Consider the following 9310-nt stretch of genomic DNA (forward strand, 5'->3'; position numbering starts at 1 on the left):
GTAACCCTAACAATAATACAATCAATCTAACACAAAAGGCTAAATGCTGACTGGATGTAAAGGCTATTACTTGACAAGAGGGCCTGAACCAGTATAAATTGTTCATCTCTTTGCATTTACTATCGAGTTCTGCGTATGCCAAAGCCCTTCGAACACCATTCTAGATACCCCGTGATGGGTTGCCAGTCATGAAACACCAATAGCTGGCGTGCCAGGTAGGGGCTTTCGGTGACTTCGCAATCAAGAGCTCGGCAGACCTCGACGACATGATTTTCTCAGTGGGTATCACCTTCATCTTTGGCTCCTAGATCTACATGGCAAACAACAATGGCAAGCTCCAAAGTTATCTCATGGAGATCCCATCACCTCAAACTTCACCAAACTTCTCGACGACCACACTGGATCAACTCATCGAGAAGTTTTTGCACCTCTCAATCTCTGAATCAACTCAAACTCAGGAGGTCACCATCAACCATGACTCCTGCTCAGACACGCCACCTTTGTTCGGACTAGAGATCCCATCTAAAGTCCCACATGGAGACCCAGTTCATTTTCCACTCAGACTCAAGAATTTAGCTTCAATCTATCAAGATACGATCAACTACCTCATGCAATATGTGCAAGAGATCCCTCTTATGGGTGCCCAAAGAGGTTTGGTTCTATCCATCACACCCAAAGGAGGTATCATCCATTGGCTGGGTGCTTGACCCGACACTTTTTCAATAGATCCATCTCATCTAGTCCGCATGGTGGAACTCTTGCCTTATCAGGACGACAGAACTCTTCTAGCGAACAACAACAATCATGGTCCTACAAAGATTTTTGACATCACGATGACTGCAGAATCTAGAACTCACTCAGCCATGAGGCACTCTAGAGAAGTCTTTATGGCTGGGCAACCACCTTAGATTCCTATGCCTAACCCATCAGATATCCAAGATGGAGAGGAAGACTCATTCGACATCTCCCTAAACACTACGCCACCCAATGGAGAGAAGGATGAGCAGAAGATGGCTAGGGAAAGGAACAACAGAGCTTGATAGGCTCAGCGCAACCGCACCTAACACTACAAGGAAGTGTGGCAGCAGTATTAGTCAGTTTGTTGAGACATTGAACGCCGGCGCTTGGCTACAGAGGCAGCATATAAATAGCATCTATGGGATGAAGAAGCAGAACGACAACGCCAAGACCATGATGCCGTCAGTGTGACAGAACCGACCAATTTATAAGAGCATAAGTACAATGACAACCACCGAAATGATCACACGGTCATACTTAAGTTCATATAAACCCGGTAGTCTATCGAGTACCATGAAGGGTTTTGATTCATCGCCAACATACAACCAAGATTATACATGATTCAACATACATGCCACATATTACATAAAGTTCATAAATACCTCAACATACATTGGAGTACAATTAAAGTTATTACAAACCAAGTTCAAATGAAGTAGTAGCCGAAGCAAATATAGTTTGAAATGAACATCTCACACCATCGTTCAAATACTTTGCTAGTTTATGATCACAACAAACAAAAGCATCATAGAGGAGTTAATGAGAAGCGCCTTGCCTAGGGCTTACTCCTCATCCACGGTGGGATAGAAGCAGTTCTTACAATATCCATGATAGACTGTATTATCTGCAACAAGTGGGAAAATAAACCATGAGTATAAGAAGGTACTTAGCTAGACTTACTCATCATAAACCAAAAATAATGTGACTCCAAGGATCATGCAAGGCTTTATAAGTGGAGCTAGCTTGACAATATTTTGCATAAAAGCTAGTAGTTCAACTATACATTTTATAATTCGGGTATCAAGTTAATTATAGCCATTCACCTCTAGATTAACAACTAACATGTGCCAAACATGTGGTGTACCATTATGTAGCATCACAATAATAACCATAGCCGGTGTAGCATTCCCATGTCCAATATAACCATCAAATTCCATCGTCCAGTTACTACGATGCTAGGACTAGTCGATTTTCTCACTATCCGGGAGAGATGATGATTTGAATCAGTTGCAACCAGCTAGGCAACTATTCCTAACACAAACCCACACTTCCCCCATTGGGGTCAGTTGGGTCACCTTTGGTACAACTCAAATACATATTTCACGGGTTCGATCAGCGCCGCACAACCAGTGACAACCAGCTGCTAGGATGTTCTGGCCTAGCCTACCCTTGGGCTCATGTCTGGCTCCCCGCACATCCTTACTACCATATAGAGTGTGCACTAATATAGAATGAGGCCCGGCCTGAGTTGAGCTACTTGGCTTTACGGTCAGAATGAGTTATCCAGCCAGCTAAGTGAGAGGCATGTGTTCAATCTCGACAGAAGCGCCAATAATGGTACAATCCTTAATTGACATAGACGGGATCAATATAGCCAACCCACACCATGTGCATATAAGATCCCGCTCGGTCTCCACTTAGATAACATCCTATGGTTATTTTCTACGATAGCAAATATAGCCAACCGTGCTCCGGTATCCATATATATCTCGCAGGTGACAGGAAATCATCTGCCTTCTACCGGTCTAAGCATGGCTAAGCATATATTTGATCCTAGACCTACATAGGGTTTAAGGTATATATATCTAGACAAGGTAGTTCGATGCATCAAGTGTTTCCAAATCAACTTTTATAACCTAATGCATCAAACATAAAGGACTCAAGTAATATTTTATAAAACATAGGAGGCTTAGAATGCTCTGAGGCTTGCCTTTTAGGAAAGAAGTAGGCCGGTGATTAGGCCACTCTGGTAGTTCTTCTAGAGCCTGCTCCTCGCCTTCGAGAGCTGTGAGCTAGGGTGTCTCCTGATTCTCCGCCTCCTCTACTTTGAACTGTCACAGAACCGTCCAATTTATAAGAGCATAAGTACAATAGCAACCACCAAGGCAGTCAAACCATTACACTTGAGCCCATATAAATCCGGTAGTCCATTGAGTATCATGAAGGATCTTGATTCAACCAACATACAAGCCAAGATCATATATGATTCAACATAACCAGTCACATGTTACATCACAGTTCACAAATATCTCACATACATCAGAGTTCCCATAGTTATTACAAACCAAGTTTAAAAGTAGCGAAAGTAAAGAGTTTGACATCAACATCACACGTAGTTTAACACATAGCTAGTTTCATAGTCATCTCCAACCAAAGGCACAAGGGTGAGATGATATACAGAATGACCATGCCCATGGTCCTATTCCTCATCCACTATAGGAGCAAAGCAGTTCTTGCAGTAGTCGTGGTACATAACATTATCTACAACAATGGGAATAAAACCCTGAGTACGAGAAGGTACTTAGCTAGACTTACCCGTCATCAACAAACATACTAAGACACCAAGGAGTATGCAAGGCTCTATCAGTAGAGCTGGTAGACTTTATTTGCATAAAAGCATAAGTTGTCTAATATCTTTCAAAATGTGAATCATCAGTTATTAATCCTATCTCATACTACATTAGCAACTATCCTATGCCAAATAGGTTGGTACCATTAAGTCACCACAATAATAACCATATCTAGTTGAGTTCTTTCATAATCTCATAACCAATACTTCCATCAATTACTACGATGAAGCGTACTCCTGTCAAGTTCTCACTATCCGGGAGAGACGATGATTTGAATTGATTCCTACCCAGCTAGGGAATTGTTCCTAACACACACCCATACTTCCCCTGTCGAGGTTGCATCAAGTCACCTTTGGGACATCTCAAGTACAATCGTGGGTAAGACCAGCGCCGCACCCTCAAAGATACAACCAATCTGCCAGGAGGCTCGGGACTCTAACCTGCCCTTGGGTTTATGCCATTGTCTCTCTACACATCCTTACTACCTCCAAGGTGCGCAATTTAACTACTCGTGTCCCCAGCCTAAGTTGAGCTACTCGGCTTCGTAGTTAGAATGACTTATCCGGCTAACTATGTAAGGGGCATGCGTTCAACATGACAAGATGATCTCCAACGACCAGTCCTTAAATGACACAGATGAAATCACTATGATTACCACAACATAAGACTCCACCTGGTCTCCAATTATTCAACATCATCAGGTTATGTTCCACGATAGCACAATATAGCCAACCGTGATCAAGTAATCACACATAGCTCGCAGGTGACAGGAAATCACCTGACTTCTACCGGTCTAAGCATAGCTAAGCATAATAAGCATTCCTAGACTTAAATAGGATTCATGGTAGATATTTCTAGACAAGGAAAGGTAATATGCAACCAGTGTTTCCAAACAACTCCTATCATGTAATGCATCAATACGAATAACTTTAGGTGACATTAATAAAGTAGGGAGATTTATAATGCTCCGGGGCTTGCCTTTCACGAACGTGGTAGGCTGGTGATCTAGGCACTCAGGAAGATGGTTGGTTTCAGGCTCTCCTTCACCAGGAACCTCGTGGTGCTGCACTTCCTGAGCCTATTGCATGCATATGCATAAGTAAGTCCCATGAATGCATAAGAAGGATCACGGAGGATGTGACCTAGGAATGTACATGCTGCGATAATGATGTTAAGTTACACAATGATAACAATGCTAACTCCTTGTTTACTGAGTAGGTGCATATCTTTTCTCTATTCATTTCTGATATTCTACACAAGACAATTTCAGAGCTACACATAGCAGCTACTAGTGTACATCATAACTAAAGTTCTACCAATCCAAATGCTATGATCTTGAAATTTCTGGAGATATTATAGAATTGCCTACAAGTCTTATTTAATCACCAAAAGCTAATTAAATTCTATCCTAACCAAAACAGGCAATCTTTCTAGTTCTATCTATAAATTCTAGAGAACAAACATTTCAGGAGACTAACTTTAAACAGCTATAACTCCTAAACCATTTGGTCTATTTAACTTAAATTTTAACATAAGATAGATGAAGAAGTTATCTACAACTTTGTTATTAACCATTTTTACAGTAAACTTCAATTTGACTATGCAACATACCCAACAACAGAATCTGTCCAAAAATAACTCTAAGTTGAATTATAGAGCAATAATATTTTTACTGCATATAAGCATTCAAAATTGGACATCACCAAGTATACAAACAGTTCAGGAATATCAAATACACTCAAGAAAACATAATGGTCAAGCCCAATTTATTTATTTAAATGCCCTTATTAATTTAATTAGATAATTAGGTGAAATAACAAACATATAACAAATGTGCACAATAAATTCTCAGAAAATTACAGTGGCTTCCAAGTACTCCTAATAGACTGCTATAAAATTTTATACCATTTGAACATGTATACAATCCTCTACAAAAATGACAAGCTAGCAAGGTTTATTTTAGTAAAAATAGTTAACCCTATAGAAAAGTGTCAAACAATAGATTTTATACCTTTCTTAGCTTTATCCTAGGGCTATAATACTATACAAAAATTTTCAAGGCAATATGTTACTTATTTTTATCCCTATAATTTTCCTTAGAAAATACCATTTATTAATAGATAAATAGAAAGACCCAACTTCAATCAAGTTTACAACAAGTTTATTATTTTTCCTACCTAGAGCATGTCAACACACGACTAGCAAAATTGGAATTACAATTTTATCACTTTCCTATCTCAAGTTATCCATTTTCCAAGATTACAAACATTAAAAAAGCACTTTTCTTTCTACATTTTATTCACCATGAAAAATACTAGAAACTGTACATTTCATATTTTTATAAAATACTACACTTCATGAGGAATCTAACAAAATTTGGTTCACAAAAATTGGACACTCCTAGCTCTACATATGATATTCCAAAGTTAGTACAAAAATCTAGAAAGAAATAAACAAAAACCCTAAATTGTACTCACTGACACATGGGACCCAGTGGTCAGCGGGGTCCACCTGTCAGCAAACCAAAATAGGGGAGCGAGTTTGATCGGCGCTAGCTCGCCGACGGCGAGCTCTCCGACAAAACCGACCCCACCGTCGTGCTCTACTCAACCACCCGCGTCGACTGGTACCCGTGGTGGCAGCGTAGACGCACTGCAGCTACCTTGTCATCAGCCATGGCGGCACGGCGGCGTTGCGCTGAGGTATGTTGGCCATTATAGGCCATGGCTTGGCTCAGTGAGAAGCGCATAGGCTCCACAGTGACTATGCGAATCTATAGAAGCTACCTAGGTTAGTTGAGATGCCCCGACGAGATTCATCCACGTGCATGGTGGCACGGCGGTGAGAGCGCAGCGACGCTGGCCGGCGTGTTCTGTGCTGGCGGGGCTACAATACACCTTAATGTCACACCCCAAGCTAGGACACACCCTAACCAAGCTCTAATGTGAAGAAGAAGAAGAAGGAATGCGCAAGTGAGCCGAGCGGCGACGAGCTCGCCGTGAAGGTGGCCATGGAAGCCAAAATTTCTGACGAGGGCAAGAATGGCGATTTTGCCCTCACCATGGCTTTCTTGGCCCTGCTACTATGTCAAGAAGGTAGAGAGGAAGATGGCAAAGTAGACTGTACGCTGGAGGCGACAATGGTGTGGTGGCATGGGCGCTAGGCAACGGTGGAGCAACGCGGTGGTGTGGCGGCTGTAACATCCCGGTGTTATGCCTACATTTAGGCACTACAAATCACGCATGTCATGCATCATCAAGCATCCAAATCATAACTGCTTAATCATGTGAATAACAAGTGAAACACTGCTTCGAAACATCTGAAACATGCGTAAAACCTGAATGATGCATACACCTGTTTAAGAATTGTTTTGCCCTAAAATTTTCTTGCTAGGTTAGTAAAACATGTTTGGCTACTATTTTAAATCATCTAGCAATGATTAGTTCAATTTTTGGAGCAATGTTTGTATTCAAATTAATTCAAAATTTGGCTTCAAAAATAAATTCCAAAAATTTGGGTTTTTGAGCTAAACATGGACTTTGATGTTACAATTCAAAATCTAGAAAGAATTTGGCTTGGGTCATAAAAGCAAAGTTGTAGAGAATTAAATTCTAAACAACTTTCATTTTTGGTACATTTTCAAAAGAGGTCATTTTCTTGCTCAAAATAATATTTGAAAGATGGCATTTAAAAATTCCTTGAAAGTTTTATTTGGAAAAGGATTTTTCCTCCTTCATGGGCCTTGCGCCTCGTTTCTGGCCCGCCTACCGAAGCTGGCCTGGCCCGCGTCCCCACCAGCCGTGCGCCTCGCGCGCCTCCCGCACCGGCCCACATCGCCTCGGCCCAGCCCAGCTCCGCGCGCTGGCCCTTCTCCCGCGCGCCGCGCCGTTCCCCTGCTGGTCGTCGTGCCACGCCACGACCGCGGCAGAGAACTTCCGCCGCATGGCGACCACATGCCAGCGTCACCCGCCGCGCGGCAACCGCAGCCTGACACCGCGCCCACGCGCCCGCCTTCACCTGCTGGTGCCCGCGCGCTCGCTCACTCCCGCCCGCGTTTCCTCTTCTCCCCTCCAGAGCCGAGAGCTCGAGCTCTACCCTCGCCGCGCTCGTAGCTCCGCCGACGTTGATCTCCCGCACCACCGCGCCATTCTCCAATTCCTCGCGCCTGCAACTCCGCCTCGCCTTCCTTCGACTCACGCTCACACTTGCGCCGCCTTCCGAGCCTAGGGTGAGCTTCCCCGCGCCTCGCCACCGACGGCCATGGCGCCGCCGTGCTCGGCCACCATGGAAGCCGTCTTCCTTCTCCCCTCCAGCCTCGCCTAGCTACCCTACCGAACTCGCCTTCTCCTCGCACATCTCCTGCGCTCGCTTGCTTGCGCTGCCGTGGCCGGAGATGGCCACCGGCCGCTGGCCGAGCCGCGCCGCCGCGCCAGCGCGCGCCCCGGCGAGGCACCCTGCCTCCGCCAGCTAGGCCTGCCAGGCCGAAAGCAGCCGTGGGCCGAGGCCCTGCCAGGCCGCCACGCTCCCCTTTCGCTCGGTCCGCGTGGGCCAGTTGCGGCCATGGGCCAGCTGTTCCCCACGGGCCGGCCCAGTATTTCTTAAATGAATTGATTTCCATTTATTATTTGTTAATTGAAATCCGAAATAGTTTGAAAAATGTTTGGGTGATCAAACTTGCTCCAAATTTGTTGAAACAAAATTTGCTAGGTTCCTTATCACCAGATCTACTTGGGAAAATTATTGCATGTCATTTTTGGGATACTTTTTCTGTAGGATTTTATTTGATCATGGATATTGCTGATAACTTGAAAAATGTGTAGAAAAATCTATGGCCTTCAGAAAAATATGATTCCAAGTTTGTTAATCTTATTATGTCATGTACTTCCTAGGAAAAATATGTTTCATGCATGTGCGGTGGGAAAATTTTGAGGTGTAGTTCAAGTGCCTTTAATGGCTGATTTTTGTTATTTTTGCTAGAGAGCAAACTTTGTATAAAACATGCATGTGGTAATTTTTGGACAGTCATTATAGGCTATGAAGAACCTAGGAAAAATATTAATTCTGTTGTTTGACACTTTTCATAGTACAAAGTAATTTCATGCTCATTTTTATGCTATAGCTTGTCATTTTTGTGTAGGATAGTTTTCTTATCCAAATACCATGAAATTTTTATGGTAGTCTGTTTAGGGTAGTATTATGCTACTATAATTTTTTCAGATTTTTAGGAGCGTCAAAAATATATGTTGCTATTCAAACCTATTATTAATTAGGGTTTAAGCAAGTGTTGCTTTAAGTGGGATTAAGAAATTAGCAAAGCTTTGGTGTATCTTTGAAGCATTTCATAAGATATGTTAACTTAACATATTGGTAGTAGAAGAGAATGCAGTAGATGACATGTGCTTGTAGTATGTTTTCTTGGATGATGTTGACTACCTTGCATTCAAACATATCCATTGTATTCATCTCATTCGATGCACCGTTTGCATACTCACTTACGCGCATTGCATCATACAGGATCGCAAACCGAGAACCCAGTCATCATACCCGAGGAGCCTGAGGAGCAGCTCGAGGTGCAGCAGCAGGAAGTGCCAGAAGCCGACGAGGAGGACGTTGAGGAACTTCTGGAGTGCCCCGATCACCGTCCGAGCTCCTTCGAGAGAGGCAAGCCCCGGAGCATTTTTCTTCTGGTTTGCAATTATTTAATTAAATACTTTACTTTAAATTGATGCATTACGTTCAGGAGTTGTTTGCAACCGTTGCTGCATTATACCTTGCTTACCTTTGTTATACTATATCCTTGTTACCCTGGTATCCGTAGTTGAGTCAATGCTTAGCTGGCTTAGACCGGTAGAAGTCAGGTGATTTCCTATCACCTGCGAGCTATAGGTGGTTACCTGGATCTGCTTGGATGACTATGAAGTCATGGTATAACTAAGTGTTAA

The 9310-nt window shown here is 43.0% G+C and overlaps 1 pseudogene; it reads right to left on the minus strand.

Annotated features, from left to right (window-relative positions):
* LOC136454799 (uncharacterized) overlaps positions 1-7312 on the minus strand; it is a 44109-nt pseudogene extending 36797 nt beyond the window's left edge.
* Positions 7313-9310: the final 1998 nt, after the last annotated feature.

The sequence above is a fragment of the Miscanthus floridulus genome, chromosome 5 (assembly GCF_019320115.1).
Source record: "Miscanthus floridulus cultivar M001 chromosome 5, ASM1932011v1, whole genome shotgun sequence".
NCBI lineage: Eukaryota > Viridiplantae > Streptophyta > Magnoliopsida > Poales > Poaceae > Miscanthus > Miscanthus floridulus.